The sequence below is a fragment of the Tachypleus tridentatus genome, chromosome 3, assembly GCF_004210375.1.
Source record: "Tachypleus tridentatus isolate NWPU-2018 chromosome 3, ASM421037v1, whole genome shotgun sequence".
Taxonomy (NCBI): Eukaryota; Metazoa; Arthropoda; class Merostomata; order Xiphosura; family Limulidae; genus Tachypleus; species Tachypleus tridentatus.
The window spans coordinates 107161223-107179841 of NC_134827.1; the positions used below are offsets into that span (position 1 = coordinate 107161223).

At 38.3% G+C, this 18619-nt stretch overlaps 1 protein-coding gene across 1 annotated transcript in view; it reads left to right on the plus strand.

The window, feature by feature from the left end:
* Positions 1-15922: 15922 nt before the first annotated feature.
* The window catches only part of LOC143247695 (uncharacterized), a 39430-nt gene continuing 36733 nt past the window's right edge, over positions 15923-18619 (plus strand). The window contains exon 1 of the mRNA XM_076496092.1: positions 15923-16002. The gene's annotated coding sequence lies outside the window, so the exon portion shown is untranslated. The remainder of the gene's footprint in view (positions 16003-18619) is intronic.

Below are 18619 nucleotides of genomic sequence, written 5' to 3' on the forward strand. Positions count from 1 at the left end.
GCTTACAATTTTACTCTCGTTCTCGAAAATGATTATGCACTTTTGAACACAAATATGTTGGTCATTTTCTGTGTTGTTATTTCGTCACATACTCGAACATTCGACGATACGGAAGTAAAAAAACAAGTTTATGTAATATAGCGTGTGGAAGTATTTATCTGAAACTTTTTATAGCATAAAATTTACTCACTCTATGACGAGCAGAATATGAAAGAAAATGCGAAAAATTACTTTATTAATTCGATAATATCTAAATGATGAAGTAACTACACATACGAGAAAGGTCATTTTATTTATTTATACTTGTATCTACGTAATAAATGAAAACATAATTTAAAAGTAATTATTTTCAAGATTTAAAAGAGTGTTTAACTAATAATAGTTTAATTATACTATACTCATCCAAATTGAAATAGAGAAAAAAACTGCTACGAAACCATTGTACAAAAATTAACATACTGAAAAGATGTGGAAAGTCTTACTAAATTAGAGAGTTTTTATATTTTCTGTTGATAAAATAAGAATTTCATTTCAAGTTTGTACTAAATATATTGAAACGCATTTATAAGTCAAATATTTAAATCCACCTCCAACAAAACTTTGTTTTTAAACTAAATATTACTACATATTCGGGATTTTAAACTAAATATTACTACATATTCGGGACAAATGTGTCAATTTTTATGTAATAATTTACTTGTGATATTTTTCTTTCAAAAATCATAGAATATGAATTATTATTACAGTGACAGTTAAACCTCACTATTCAGTCAGGTAATACTGTCGACTAGTTACCTTCCCACTTTTTGGCCCAGCATGGCCAGGTGGTTAAAGCACTCGACTGGTAATTCGAGGGTTGCGGGTTCGAATCCCTGTCACATCAAACATGCTCGCCCTTTCAGCCGTGGGAGCGATATAAAGTTTCGATCAATCCCATTATTCGCTGGTAAAAGAGTAGCCCAAGAGTTGATGGTGGTTGGTGATGACCAGCTGCCTTCCCTCTAGTCTTACACTGCTAAATTAGGGCCGGCTAGTGCAGATAGCCCTGGTGTAGCTTTGCGCGAAGTTCAAAACAAACAAACACTCTGTTTATTATATAAATATTAGGGAAGTCTGTGTACTTATGGTCGTTGTGCAGATTCGCGCTAAGTTTTTTAAAACTAACAATAATCTAAATAATTTGGGGAAAGATTCTTCATGGTTTCTCATCTCTTCGGTAGTGATTAAACACTCTAATAATTAAAATTATATTATTTTAACATGAAAAATTATAATTATTTTGCATTCTCAGGATTTATACACATCTATGAACATGGTTTAATTTGTTGTGGACTTCATGCCAAGCTGGATGAAGGATATCTGCGATTCTAATGTAGCAGTGAAACGCAAGAGAGAAGGCAGCTAGTCATCGCTACCAACCGCCAACTACGAATAGTAGGACTGACCGTAATTTTATAAGGTCTTCACGGCTGAAAGAGTAAACATGTTTGCTAGCTCAAGAATTCGAACCGGATTTTTCTATGCCCTCCAAAACAGATTGGAGTTTCCTTGTGTATAGGACAAAGGACTCAAAACCTCGAAGTCTATGATCCAAACTTCGTCGTCAAACATATGCTAATTTAACGAGCTGTTAGTTTGTTATTAACCACAAAATAAAAAAAAATGAGCTATCTTTGTATTTTAGCTCCTTTAGTCTTAAAACTTGTCATTGAGCTACAGGGGGCATAAAGTGATGGTCAACCCAACTATACATTGGTAGAAATTGGCCTAAGAGTTGGCGGCGGGTGATGTTGATTGTTTGCCTTCTTCTAGACTCTAACTTCAAAAGTTAGGGCCCCCAACTGGTACAACATTAAGTTTTTGGATTTACAACGCTAAAATCAGGAGTTCGATTCTCCTCGGTAGTCTCAGGAAATAGCCCAATGTGGATTTGCTATAAGAAAACACACACACACACACATTGAATAGTGGAGACATCTAGCGCAAATAGTCTTTGTAGAGTTTTGTACAGAATTAAAAAGAAACAAACAAAACTTAAACGAATTCAAATTTAAAATATATATACATATTTGTGACTACGTAATCACGTGCATTTAGAAATATCATTTATAGGAATGAATTTCCAACTAGAACAACAATTCTTATTAATGATTAATTTTGTGTGTTGCCAAAACAAATACTTCGTTTTTCACTAATTATTAAAAAAAGCGCAAAAGTGATTATTACTTTAATTTTTAAAACCTGTATGCGAGATGCAACATCTATTATATAAATTATTTAATTATGTTACTTTTATAAGCCCTTCACGGGCAAAGCAGCTTGTTTACGGACTTATAACACTAAAAACTGGGGTTCAGTATTCCTGATGGGTAGACCATCGACATTCCATTGTGTATCTTTGTGCCTAATTAACTACAAATAAATATTAAGTTTTGTTTTTAAGGTTATTCGTTATACTTTATTAAACAACAATCATTCACATATTGTAAGTTTAAATATGCTCCGATAGATGGCACCGTCTCCTTCTCTTTATCCTTTTTTCGTGTATTTTACAACAGTGTGTTAATTATAATTAGTTCTGGTTCAATCTACAATAAATATATGATTTTTTATTAATATTTTGTTTGTTTTTGAATTTCGCACAAAGCAACACGAGTGCTATTTGCACTAGGCGTGCCTAACTTACAGTGCAACACTAGAGAGAAGGCAGATGGTCACCACCACCCACAGTCAACTGTTAAGCTACTCTTTTACCAACGAATAGTGGGATTGATCGTAACATTATAACGCCCCCACGCCTGGAAAGGCGAGCATGTTTGGCGCGACAGGGATGCGAACCTGCGACCCTCATATTACGAGTCGCACGCCTTAACACGCTGGGCCATGTTTAGATAAAACTCAAACCCTGATACTTACGTAGTTTTTCAAACCGTTTAACCATAAATATTTGATTATACAACTTTCACTGAATAATACCATTAACATCCTGTACAAATCCCGACTTACTCTAAATTGTGTGACATAGTAATTTTGTTTTTTTTTGGATTTCGCGCAAAGCTACACGAAGGCTATTTGCGCTAGCCGTTGCTAATTTAGCAGTGTAACACGAGAGGGAAGGCAACTAATCATCACCACTCACCGCCAACTCTTTTACCAACGAATAGTGGAATTGACCATAACATTACCACTACTCCAACCCCCCTTCTGAAAGGGCGAGCATGTTTGGTGCGACGGGAATTTGAACCCGCGACCCTCAGATTACGAGTCGAACGCCTTAACCCACCTGGCCATACCGGGCCTGACATAGTAATTAGTGTGCCTGACTGTGAAACTGGGGTTCATGGTTCGCTTCCTGTTGCCACAAAATCGGGTCCCGTATTTTAGGACAGTGGATGTATTATTAAACTGTCATTCAAATATCACTATTCGGTTATTTTAACTCACGATATGATGGTGCGTTACTTGCCTTATCTTTAGTCTCTCAATCCAGAACTACGGATGGTTATCACCAAGAACAACTGTGCATCTTTCCAAGAGTTTCAGAAACAAAACAAACAAGTAATTTACCAACAAATTTATTCACACATTAATAATTAAGCTATAACAAACTTACTTCCAAATTTATAATTAAGTTACAAAGATACTCCCAGACTGATAATTAAGTTAAAAAGCTACCCCCAAACTGATAATTAAGTTACAAAGCTACTCTCAGACTGATAATTAAGTTACTAACAAACTTACTTCCACACTGAGATCCGGTATGGCCAGATGGTTAAGGCACTCGACTCGTAATCCGAGAGTCGCGGTTTTAATCCCCGTCACACCAAACATGCTCACAAATTCAGCCGTGTGGGTGTTACAATGTGACGGTTAATCCCACTATTCGTTGGTAAAAGAGTAGCCCAAGAGTTGGCGGTGGGTGGTGATGACTAGTTGCTTTCCCTCTAGTTTTAAACTGCTAAATTAAGGACGGCTAGTCCAGATAGACCTCGTGTAGCTTTGCGCGAAATTCAAAAAAGCCCTGAGAGTGGCTATAACTTTGTCATTAACAACATTAATATTAAGGTAGACTTTCCTTTACCTTATTCTAGGTGTTTCTTCCCTGAACTCTGACACTGACAGTTTCAGTGTTCACCTTATTCGTTGATTTATTTCATGACATCCGCTGTTTCCTCAATGTCATTTGTTCTCTTCTTAAGTTCGTTTTTATACAGTTTGTCTTTCCGGAGTTTAAAGTACAATTTTACAATGATTATTTATTACAATGATGACAACAATTCATTGTAAAATAATATTAATAGAGGGGCCTCATTTCTCACATTGTAGGCAATTTTCTTTCCAACGCCCCACGCTAGTAGAGCGGTATGTCTAGGATTTAAAACGCTAAAATCAGGGGTTCGATTCCCCTCGGTGAGCTAGCCCGATGTGGCTTTGTAATATGAAAACCACACTACATTTGTTGTACTCAGAACCAACATGTGGCTTTGTAATATGAAAACCACACTACATTTGTTGTACTCAGAACCAACATGTGGCTTTGTAATATGAAAACCACACTACATTTGTTGTACTCAGAACCAACATGTGGCTTTGTAATATGAAAACCACACTACATTTGTTGTACTCAGAACCAACATGTGGCTTTGTAATATGAAAACCACACTACATTTGTTGCACTCAGAACCAACATGTGGCTTTGTAATATGAAAACCACTCTACATTTGTTGTACTCAGAACCAACATGTGGCTTTGTAATATGAAAACCACACTACATTTGTTGTACTCAGAACCAACATGTGGCTTTGTAATATGAAAACCACACTACATTTGTTGTACTCAGAACCAACATGTGGCTTTGTAATATGAAAACCACACTACATTTGTTGTACTCAGAACCAACATGTGGCTTTGTAATATGAAAACCACACTACATTTGTTGTACTCAGAACCAACATGTGGCTTTGTAATATGAAAACCACACTACATTTGTTGTACTCAGAACCAACATGTGGCTTTGTAATATGAAAACCACACTACATTTGTTGTACTCAGAACCAACGTGTGGCTTTGTAATATGAAAACCACACTACATTTGTTGTACTCAGAACCAACGTGTGGCTTTGTAATATGAAAACCACACTACGTTTGTTGTACTCAGAACCAACGTGTGGCTTTGTAATATGAAAACCACACTACGTTTGTTGTACTCAGAACCAACATGTGGCTTTGTAATATGAAAACCACACTACATTTGTTGTACTCAGAACCAACATGTGGCTTTGTAATATGAAAACCACACTACATTTGTTGTACTCAGAACCAACATGTGGCTTTGTAATATGAAAACCACACTACATTTGTTGTACTCAGAACCAACATGTGGCTTTGTAATATGAAAACCACACTACATTTGTTGTACTCAGAACCAACATGTGGCTTTGTAATATGAAAACCACACTACATTTGTTGTACTCAGAACCAACATGTGGCTTTGTAATATGAAAACCACACTACATTTGTTGTACTCAGAACCAACATGTGGCTTTGTAATATGAAAACCACACTACATTTGTTGTACTCAGAACCAACATGTGGCTTTGTAATATGAAAACCACACTACATTTGTTGTACTCAGAACCAACATGTGGCTTTGTAATATGAAAACCACACTACATTTGTTGTACTCAGAACCAACATGTGGCTTTTGTAATATGAAAACCACACTACATTTGTTGTACTCAGAACCAACATGTGGCTTTGTAATATGAAAACCACACTACATTTGTTGTACTCAGAACCAACATGTGGCTTTGTAATATGAAAACCACACTACATTTGTTGTACTCAGAACCAACATGTGGCTTTGTAATATGAAAACCACACTACATTTGTTGTACTCAGAACCAACATGTGGTTTTGTAATATGAAAACCACACTACATTTGTTGTACTCAGAACCAACATGTGGCTTTGTAATATGAAAACCACACTACATTTGTTGTACTCAGAACCAACATGTGGCTTTGTAATATGAAAACCACACTACATTTGTTGTACTCAGAACCAACATGTGGCTGTGTAATATGAAAACCACACTACATTTGTTGTACTCAGAACCAACATGTGGCTTTGTAATATGAAAACCACACTACATTTGTTGTACTCAGAACCAACGTGTGGCTTTGTAATATGAAAACCACACTACATTTGTTGTACTCAGAACCAACGTGTGGCTTTGTAATATGAAAACCACACTACATTTGTTGTACTCAGAACCAACGTGTGGCTTTGTAATATGAAAACCACACTACATTTGTTGTACTCAGAACCAACGTGTGGCTTTGTAATATGAAAACCACACTACATTTGTTGTACTCAGAACCAACGAATTCTCACGACCGTTCCCAGTACTCGTCAAGCCAACGAAAACTTTAGGGTAAAATGACTAAACGTAGATAGTAAAAGCTTCAAAAACTGCCACGCGTTTAGAAAAAAATACATCTGTTAGCAGAGATTGTCGGTTTTTCCCTGTAGAAGTTCTCAGATTGAGAAGGTCGGCGATCGATTTCAATAAAGTCAAGATAAAGCACACAACAGCTCATCCTGCTATGCTAGAATTCACTCGTAAGAAGTAAGGATAGTAAAATAAAAAACGATATATAATATATAGTACTTATAAATACCAACAGGGATCGCTACTAGATCGTTCTTCTATACAAGTTTCTTTCTGTAACAGTACGGTAAAAGACTTTTCAGTGTGACAAGACTATAACGGGTTAAGATATCAGAAACTTAAATGATGTACTTGTCGGACAACCGAGTAGGGTGCTACCCATCTAATAATTCTTCAATACGAGTGTTTGAAGAGATGACTCAAAGTTCTCAATCCACACGTTCATTCTAGAACTATGGGCAAAAGTTTTTCATTAATCTAGAAGTCGACCAAAACCAGAAAAAATGTCAAAATTTGAGACTACACAGAAGAATACCTCGAGCCATCAGGGTGTAATTAAGACTAAATCTGACTTGGAACAACCTGAAGAATACCTCTACCCATCAGGGTGTAATTAAGACTAGGCCTGACTTGGAACAACCTGAAGGATACCTCTACCCATCAGGGTATAATTAAGACTAGGTCTGACTTGGAACAACCTGAAGGATACCTCTACCCGTCAGGGTGTAATTAAGACTAAATCTGACTTGGAACAACCTGAAGAATACCTCGACCCATCAGGGTGTAATTAAGACTAGGTCTGACTTGGAACAACCTGAAGAATACCTCTACCCATCAGGGTGTAATTAAGACTAGGTCTGACTTGGAACAACCTGAAGGATACCTCTACCCATCAAGGTGTAATTAAGACTAAATCTGACTTGGAACAACCTGAAGGACACCTCGACCCATCAGGGTATAATTAAGATTAGGTCTGACTTGAAACAACCTGAAGGATACCTCGACCCATCAGGGTGTAATTAAGATTAGGTCTGACTTGAAACAACTTGAAGGATACCTCTACCCATCAGAGTGTAATTAAGACTAAATCTGACTTGGAACAACCTGAAGAATACCTCGACCCATCAGGGTGTAATTAATACTAAATCTGACTTGGAACAACCTGAAGAATACCTCTACCCATCAGGGTGTAATTAAGACTAGGTCTGACTTGGAACAACCTGAAGGATACCTCTACCCATCAAGGTGTAATTAAGACTAAATCTGACTTGGAACAACCTGAAGGATACCTTCACCCGTCAGGGTGTAATTACGACTAGGTCTGACTTGGAACAACTTGAAGGATACCTCGAACCATCAGGGTGTAATTAAGACTAGGTCTGACTTAAAACAACCTGAAGGATACCTCGAACCATCAGGGTGTAATTAAGACTAGGTCTGACTTGGAACAACCTGAAGGATACCTCTACCCATCAGGGTGTAATTAAGACTAGGTCTGACTTAAAACAACCTGAAGGATACCTCGACCCATCAGGGTGTAATTAAGACTAGGTCTGACTTGGAACAACCTGAAGGATACCTCTACCCGTCAGGGTGTAATTAAGACTAAATCTGACTTGGAACAACCTGAAGGACACCTCGACCCATCAGGGTATAATTAAGATTAGGTCTGACTTGAAACAACCTGAAGGATACCTCGACCCATCAGGGTGTAATTAAGATTAGGTCTGACTTGAAACAACTTGAAGGATACCTCTACCCATCAGAGTGTAATTAAGACTAAATCTGACTTGGAACAACCTGAAGAATACCTCGACCCATCAGGGTGTAATTAAGACTAGGTCTGACTTGGAACAACCTGAAGAATACCTCTACCCATCAGGGTGTAATTAAGACTAGGTCTGACTTGGAACAACCTGAAGGATACCTCTACCCATCAAGGTGTAATTAAGACTAAATCTGACTTGGAACAACCTGAAGGACACCTCGACCCATCAGGGTATAATTAAGATTAGGTCTGACTTGAAACAACCTGAAGGATACCTCGACCCATCAGGGTGTAATTAAGATTAGGTCTGACTTGAAACAACTTGAAGGATACCTCTACCCATCAGAGTGTAATTAAGACTAAATCTGACTTGGAACAACCTGAAGGATACCTCGACCCATCAGGGTATAATTAAGATTAGGTCTGACTTGAAACAACCTGAAGGATACCTCGACCCATCAGGGTGTAAGTAAAAATAGGTCTGAATTAAAACAACCTGAAAGATACCTCTACCCATCAGGGTCAGGGTGTAATTAAGATTAAGTCTGACATGAAACAACCTGAAAGATACCTCTACCCATCAGGGTGTAATTAAGACTAGGTCTGACTTGGAACAACCTGAAGAATACCTCTACCCATCAGGGTGTAATTAAGACTAGGTCTGACTTGGAACAACCTGAAAGATACCTCTACCCATCAGGGTGTAATTAAGACTAAATCTGACTTGGAACATCCTGAAGGATACCTCGACCCATCAGGGTGTAACTAAGACTAAATCTGACTTGAAACAACCTGAAGGATACCTCGACCCATCAGGGTGTAATTAAGACTAGGTCTGACTTGGAACAACCTGAAAGATACCTCTACCCATCAGGGTGTAATTAAGACTAGGTCTGACTTGGAACAACCTGAAAGATACCTCTACCCATCAGGGTGTAATTAAGACTAAATCTGACTAGGAACAACCTGAAGGATACCTCGACCCATCAGGGTGTAATTAAGACTAGGTCTGACTTGGAACAACCTGAAGGATACCTCGACCCATCAGGGTGTAATTAAGAATAGGTCTGAATTGGAACAACCTGAAGGATACCTCTACCCATCAGGGTCAGGGTGTAATTAAGATTAAGTCTGACTTGAAACAACCTGAAAGATACCTCTACCCATCAGGGTGTAATTAAGACTAGGTCTGACTTGGAACAACCTGAAGAATACCTCTACCCATCAGGGTGTAATTAAGACTAGGTCTGACTTGGAACAACCTGAAGGATACCTTCACCCGTCAGGGTGTAATTACGACTAGGTCTGACTTGGAACAACTTGAAGGATACCTCGAACCATCAGGGTGTAATTAAGACTAGGTCTGACTTAAAACAACCTGAAGGATACCTTGAACCATCAGGGTGTAATTAAGACTAGGTCTGACTTGGAACAACCTGAAGGATACCTCTACCCATCAGGGTGTAATTAAGACTAGGTCTGACTTAAAACAACCTGAAGGATACCTCGAACCATCAGGGTGTAATTAAGACTAGGCCTGACTTGGAACAACCTGAAGGATACCTCTACCCATCAGGGTGTAATTAAGACTAGGTCTGACTTGGAACAACCTGAAGGATACCTCTACCCGTCAGGGTGTAATTAAGACTAAATCTGACTTGGAACAACCTGAAGGATACCTCGACCAATCAGGGTGTAATTAAGACTAGGTCTGACTTGGAACAACCTGAAGGATACCTCTTCTTATCAGGGTGTAATTAAGACTAGGTCTGAGTTGGAACAACCTGAAGGATACCTCGACCCATCAGGGTGTAATTAAGACTAAATCTGACTTGAAACAACATGAAGGATACCTCGACCCATCAGGGTGTAATTAAGAATAGGTCTGAATTGGAACAACCTGAAGGATACATTCACCCATCAGGGTGTAATTAAGATTAAGTCTGACTTGAAACAACCTGAAAGATACCTCTACCCATCAGGGTGTAATTAAGACTAGGTCTGACTTGGAACAACCTGAAAGATACCTCTACCCATCAGGATGTAATTAAGACTAAATCTGACTTGGAACAACCTGAAGGATACCTCGACCCAACAGGGTGTAATTAAGACTAGGTCTGACTTGGAACAACCTGAAGGATTCCTCGACCCATCAGGGTGTAATTAAGACTAAATCTGACTTGGAACAACCTGAAAGATACCCCTACCCATCAGGGTGTAATTCAGACTAAATTTGACTTGGAACAACCTGAAGGATACCTCTACCCATCATGGTGTAATTAAGACTAAATCTGACTTGGAACAACCTGAAAGATACCTCTACCCATCAGGGTGTAATTAAGACTAAATCTGACTTGGAAAAACCTGAAAGATACCTCTACCCATCAGGGTGTAATTAATACTAAATCTGACTTGGAGCAACCTGAAGGATACCTCTACCAATCAGGGTGTAATTAAGACTAAATCTGACTTGGAACAACTTGAAGGATACCTCGACCCATCAGGGTGTAATTACGACTAGGTCTGACTTGGAACAACCTGAAGGATACCTTCACCCGTCAGGGTGTAATTACGACTAGGTCTGACTTGGAACAACTTGAAGGATACCTCGAACCATCAGGGTGTAATTAAGACTAGGTCTGACTTAAAACAACCTGAAGGATACCTCGAACCATCAGGGTGTAATTAAGACTAGGTCTGACTTGGAACAACCTGAAGGATACCTCTACCCATCAGGGTGTAATTAAGACTAGGTCTGACTTAAAACAACCTGAAGGATACCTCGAACCATCAGGGTGTAATTAAGACTAGGCCTGACTTGGAACAACCTGAAGGATACCTCTACCCATTAGGGTGTAATTAAGACTAGGTCTGACTTGGAACAACCTGAAGGATACCTCTACCCGTCAGGGTGTAATTAAGACTAAATCTGACTTGAAACAACATGAAGGATACCTCGACCCATCAGGGTGTAATTAAGACTAGGTCTGACTTGGAACAACCTGAAGGATACCTCTACCCATCAGGGTGTAATTAAGACTAGGTCTGACTTGGAACAACCTGAAGGATACCTCTACCCGTCAGGGTGTAATTAAGACTAAATCTGACTTGGAACAACCTGAAGGATACCTCGACCCATCAGGGTGTAATTAAGACTAGGTCTGACTTGGAACAACCTGAAGGATACCTCGACCCATCAGGGTGTAATTAAGACTAGGTCTGACTTGGAACAACCTGAAGGATACCTTCACCCGTTAGGGTGTAATTAAGACTAGGTCTGACTTGGAATAACCTGAAGGATACCTTCACCCGTCAGGGTGTAATTAAGACTAGGTCCGACTAGGAACAACCTGAAGGATATCTCTACCCATCAGGGTGTAATTAAGACTAGGTCTGAATTGGAACAACTTATAGAATAACTCGACCCATCAGTGTTTCATTAAGACTAGGTCCGGCTTGAATAATCTAGAGAGAATCTCGACCAATCAGAGTCTTATTAAGACTAGGTCTGAGTTGGAACAACCTGAAGGATAACTCTACCTGTCAGTTTCTTATTAAGACTAGGTCTGACTTAGAACATCTTAGAGAATAACTCGACCCATCGGTGTGTCATTAAGACTAGGTCTGACTTGGAACAACTTAAAGAAAAACTCAACCCTTTAGTTTCATATTAAGAGTAGGCCTGACTTGGAACAACTTGAAGGATAACTAGACCAGTTAGTTTCTCATTAAGACTAGTTCTGGTTTGGAAGAGATTAAAGGATAACTTATTACGTGAGACAGTGTCTCACTGAATGTAGGTCTGACTTGAAACAATCTTAAAAGATAACAATACACTTCAGTGTCTCTTTAAGTCAATACAGAAAAGGGATTGCGAACCATGGATCCTCTGAAGTGCAGTTCGAACAAGTGAATAATTAGACCATACTTCTGTGAATAAATTATTCTTGCACGTGTCATCTGGCCAATCATAGTCTTCTTGAAAATGCTTAAAAGAGAGTATTTTTGTTGTTGTTATTTTCACGGTTGGTCAGAGGGTATTTCTGTTGTTGTTATTTTTATAGTTGGTCAGAGGGTATTTTTGTTGTTATTTTTATGGTTGTTCAGAGGATATTTCTGTTGTTGTTATTTTTACGGTTGGTCAGAGGTTATTTCTGTTGTTGTTATTTTTACGGTGAATCAGAGGGTATTTTTGTTGTTGTTATTTTTACGGTTGGTCAGAGGGTATTTTTGTTGTTGTTATTTTTACGGTTGGTCAGAGGGTATTTCTGTTGTTGTTATTTTTACGGTTGGTCAGAGGGTATTTCTGTTGTTGTTATTTTTACGGTTGGTCAGAGGGTAGTTCGTCGATGGACACGAAAGTCAACCTTGTACTCCCCATTGGTTTCATGTCATTCAGATGCACCTCTGACCTATGAATTAATCCAGATGTACCTCTGACCTATGAATTCTTAAAAGAAGCTGATATCTGTTCGTTGTCCCAAGAGCCGATGTCGTCTAAAAGAGGTTAGTTTTCGAGGTTGCCCACTCAGACATTTCAGCGGTAAAAAGGACCCTAGCTGAGGTTACCTACAGTACGATATTAGCAGTAAACTTGACCCTAGCTTGAAAATATACAGTAAACCAAGAAAATAAATCCACACTGAACTGCGGATAAGAAAAGCTTACGTGGTAACGTAAACATTACTTACAGTAACGGGAATGTTAGATCTAGCGTTTATTAAGTGATTTAGAGTTGAAACATGCAGCAACAGGTATTATTGTTAGAAAGTGTGATGTGGAGTTGGAACATATAGCAACATGTATTATTGTTAGAAAGTGTGATGTGGAGTTGGAACATGTAGCGACATGTATTATTGTTAGAAAGTGTGATGTGAAGTTGGAACATGTAGCAACAGGTATTATTGTTATAAAGTGTGATGTGGAGTTGGAACATGTAGCAACAGGTATTATTGTTAGAAAGTGTGATGTGGAGTTGGAACACGTAGCAAACACGTATTATTGTTAGAAAGCGTGATGTGGAGTTGGAACACGTAGCAAACAGGTACATTGTTAGAAAGCGTGATGTGGAGTTGGAACATGTAGCAACAGGTATTATTGTTAGAAAGTGTGATGTGGAGTTGGGACCTGTAGCATCAGGTATTATTGTTAGAAAGTGTGATGTGGAGTTGGAACATGTAGCAACAGGTATTATTGTTAGAAAGTGTGATGTGGAGTTGGAACCACGTAGCAACAGGTATTATTGTTAGAAAGTGTGATGTGGAGTTGGAACACGCAGCAAGAGGTATTGTTAGAAAGTGTGATGTGGAGTTGGGACCTGTAGCATCAGGTATTATTGTTAGAAAGTGTGATGTGGAGTTGGAACATGTAGCAACAGGTATTATTGTTAGAAAGTGTGATGTGGAGTTGGAACATGTAGCAACATGTATTATTGTTAGAAAGTGTGATGTGGAGTTGGAACATGTAGCAAGAGGTATTATTGTTAGAAAGTGTGATGTGGAGTTGAAACATGTAGCAATAGGCGTCATTGTAACGTATTTAATATTGTTCGCACTGTAACATTTGTTCTTGAAATTGATGTTTCACCTGTCTGTAGTACTCCAGCTGGCTTAATGAGTTCTGTTAATAGGCGAAATGTCTCGTCGGCAGCAGCAAATAATACTTAATCGTTTAAAAACTGGGCTCGCCCAAAAATAGGCACGTGTTTCTTTGTTATATGATTGCAACTACTTTGTATACTGCATGTGGTCGTTGCTACAGAAAACAATGTAACACTACACGCATTTCTTTGCGCACGGTATACTGGCTGAGCTATTCTCAGACCCTTAGAAACAAAATCTCTTGGTTTACCTTTTATGTGTTGTATGTCCAGGTTCTCTACCAAATCACGAGGAAATTTTGCTAAGGTGGAGCAGTTGTGTGACACAGATAATCACGTGCTCGAAAGGCTGGTAACACGTCGTACTGAATGGAGTTGGTTTTGCTTCTAGTAGAACGGTCGAAGTGACATATTGACAGCGAGTTAAGCCGACCTTGTTATCGGTTCTGACAAGCAACCAAGTTGGTTGCGAAATCTACAGTTTCTCGGTTTTCTTTCCGTCAGGACGTGTACATATACCTCAGAATTTATAGGATATTACGTACATGTTAAGTTCTGAACAGTGATTTAAACATTAGTTCATTTTTTTGTTTTACGTACAAAACTTGAAATTCTTTGTTTGTTGGTATCCTGAGTATACTGATTTTGTTTTTTGTTATTTCATTTTAAGTGCCGGATTGTGCGGTCGTAGGATTTGAGGCTCGAGACGTGGTTCAATGGAAGACATCCTGATGATTTGGGAACAGTTCTTACTGGCTGTCTGTCGTTCCTTTCGTCAATAATTCGATACTTGGCATAACCAGATGGTTATAAGAGGTGGATATAAGAATTGTTTTAACACTTAGTATGCTAGTCACGGAAATATGCCTGGCGTGGACAGGTGGTTAGATCCCGCAATCTGAGGATCGCGGGTTCGAATCCCTGTCCCACGAAACATTCTCTCCTTTTCAGACGTGAGGGAGGTATAATATGACGGTTAATCTCCTATTCATTGGTAAAAGAGTAACCCAAGAGTTGGCGGTGGGTGTTGATAACTAGCTGCCTTTCCTCTCGTCTTAGACTGCTAAATTAGGGACGGCTAGCGCAAATAGTCCTCGTGTAGCTGTGCGCGAAATTCAAAACACACCAAACCAATAATCCAAAACTATGAACATGGGTGATTACGTCGGATCCTAGGAGTCACTGTCATGACCTTTAACCTGTCATCGACACGTGCATAAGGTGTCATTGAAGTAAATAATACCAACTTGTGTTCCCATTTCTTTAGAATGTCTACGTCTCTTACCAAACTCGTTAAGTACTCGTATATAAGCCCACAGTGGCTCACAAATACGTCTGAGAACTTATAACCTTGAAAATACTCGCGGCTCATTTGTTTGTTTGTTGAATTTAGCGAAAAGCCACATGAAGGCTATCTCGGATACTCGTACCTAATTCAGAAGTAAAAAAATGGAAGGAAGACAGATAATAAATTTTACCTACCGCCAAATCTTGGACTGCTCTAATAGAATAATGACCTTCACATAATACCTCCCTTATGGCTGGAAGGGTAAACATGTTCAATAAAGGGATCTGATCCCATAACCCGCAAACTACCAGCTGGAGATCTTAACCACCAGATCATATTTGAAACTTTGGGACAACAGATTTAGTGGCTTTGCAAAAAATGCAAAAATACTAATCCTTGGGCTTCTAGTTGAGAGTCGTCCATAATAATGATTTATATTTCATTTGTTATTCATTTCTAATTAAACTATTATCAGCAAATTACAAAATATTATGTTCCTTACAATCATAATTTCGTTCATGTATGTTCGTGTTGTTAGTAATATTACAAAAATGTTTGGTTGTTGTTGAATTATGCACGAAACTACACAATGGGCTATCTATGCTCTGCCCACCGCGGGTATCGAAACCCGGTTTTTAGCGTTGTAAGTCCGCAGACATACCGCTGAGCCACTAGGGGACGAAGATGTTTGGAGTAATACGTAGATGTAAAGAAATTCGGCTTGTAGGGGTCGCTGTGAAAGATAGCGATTTGGCACGTGAGTCGCAGGGCACGTGGAGTGGCATTTTCATTTAGTACCGTGTGTGTTTCCATACGCAGAGAGTGAGATATTCAATACATGTATCTAATATAGATTGATGGTAATACAACATTCGTGATTTAATAGCCTAAGTGGTAAGTAGATACATAACCTTATAGTACAGCTGTCTAAAATTATCATAATTAATTTTTCTAATGAATTAGAAATTGTGAACGTTTAACCAACCATAACTGGTAACCTAGCACGACTCTTTGGTGAAACGACGTATTACGTATGATTATTATGTCGTCGCATTAAGCCTGACAGTTTAACGTTTATTCAGTAAAAATAAATAACTTTGTGTTCATAATTTTTATTCTACTTCTGATATGTTTAATTAATTAAATTAATTGATAATAATTGCATCTCACTTACTAGATTAGAGTGCGTTGTTTAGTTCGCATCGTAACAGCTGTATCCTAAGGTTGTGATTTAAATAGTATCTGTTTGTGGTATTCCGGCCAGCCTATTGAGTTTTGGTAGTATACGAAAGGTCTCGTCGGGTACTGGATATTTCTGAGGAATAGTGTGGCTGTCATCTTGTGACATAAACTACCTTAATTTCAATCACAAATTCATATAATTAGTAGTAGTTTCTTGAATTTTGCATCCTTTGTTTCAGAACAAATCACTGGTCGCTGTTTTTTTTTTAAACTTCCTGGTCGAGAAACTAAAAGTCACCATTTTTTTTTAGTTTAAATCGCAGGGTTACACTTTAACATGTTCCACGCGTTCTGTTGTCATTGGATTAGAAAACAACACTTGGCAAGACACGTTGCCCCTTTTGGCAACAACAGCTTTCTACTTTCTATGATATTTTCCCTTTAAACGATAATAAATAAATGTCAAGCGATTGAATCTCTGAGTTAAAGAAAACTACGATGCTGAGCGCTGACTGTGTATTGTGTATACTTGCGCTTAAACAAACCGCATGTCACAAATCGGTAGGATTGCATGATATCGACCCTGGAAAAGTCCCTACTATTATCAATCGTAAACGCATATAAAACACTACAATGATAGAATATTTTGATTTATTGTAAACTATCACTTTAGCAAGTATATCTGTGTCTCACTTCGAAGGTTTTCAAACTTGATTTTATCCACCCATTTCTTTAAATTTAAAAAAAAAAATTGAAGTTACTTTAAGGTTTAGTTTGCGAACTTAGTAGACGTTAGTTTTATATGTAAATTGATTTGTCTCTGTGAGCACAGCTCGACGAGAGAAAACAGAACAAAATATCGGAGTTACCGACGTGTTTAGCCACTTACCTTTCTATTAAACCGGTCTTTGGTAAACATAATTATACATTTTATAAGTAATTTGTAAATGTGTTTAGGTTTAATTTGTCCTTAAGTAATATAATAAATTTTATTATAATAATTGATACTGCATATAAATCAAACGTGTGTTTCGGATGTTCTTAAAACCAGAATGTTAAAAGGTTGAACATCTTATGGTCAACTACCAATTATTGCTGGCGAATTTCTTGATATGTTTAGTTTTAACGAGCTGTGTAGCTTAGTTTGTGGCAGTTTTTGAGTTGTTTTCTGTCGCAATGTATAAAACTTTCTACGATTAAAAATGCACAGTGACAAATAACGCCTAACGTGTCGTAATCTACTGATATTAATGTTGTACCTATTATAAAACTATTTGTTTTGTTTTTGAATTTCGCGCAAAGCTACTCGAGGGCTATCTGCGCTAGCCGTCCCTAATTTAGCTGTGTAAGACTAGAGAGAAGGCAGCTAGTCATCACCACCCACCGCCAACTCTTGGGCTACTCTTTAACCAACGAATAGTGGGATTGACCGTCACATTATAACGCCACACAGCTGGAAGGGCGAGCATGTTTGGCGCGACGGGGATGCGAACCCGCGACCCTCAGATTACGAGTCGCACGCCTTAACCAACCTGGCCATGCCGGCCACATACAAACTGATTTTGTTTAATATCCTTTCAGTTTTTAAATATATAAGCTATTTAATTTCACATTACAGGACTAACGTAATAACATTATTTCCTAAGATAGATGATACGAAGTAGGAACAGTATAGGTTAGATCAGGGGTTCCTAAACTGGGGACCGCGGACCCCCGGGAGCTGTATGAAGTTTTTAGGTAACGAACTGTAAAAATGCACAAAACTTTTAACGTACTCAATATCTATAGTTTTTTTTTTTTATGGTGGGAGTTCTGGAGGTCTCGGTCAGCATGTGTAATGTTCTGGGGGTTTTGTGCTGAGGTGACGTTCATTGTACATCTGGACTGTCAGAAACGAATGTTTGTGTATCTGTAGTAACATTGGTATTGAGAAAAAGATGTTTGACTTCGTTCTTTTCCTGATATATCTGTATCTATAGTAACGTTATAACATTGAGTTAAATGTCTGACTTCACCCTTGACCTAGTTATTTCTCTCACACTATTTTGATTCGTTGAGTTTCATTCGATACTCATTGACAGTTTTAAAAAACTATTAAGAAAGTAAGTCGACGGATTTTAAGTCACCTTAAGGTTTACTTAAGAATTTAACGGCTTGTTTTGTTAAGTAGTTAATAAGTCTGCACAGTTGGCTGTATGCGCTGTATCCACCTAGGGATCAAGCCTCACATTTTAATGTTATAACCCTTGAAGTTTACCGCTCAGCCACCAGGAAAGACGTTGTTTTTGGTTTGCCTCCTTTAGCATACTGAATTTCTAAAAAAAATACC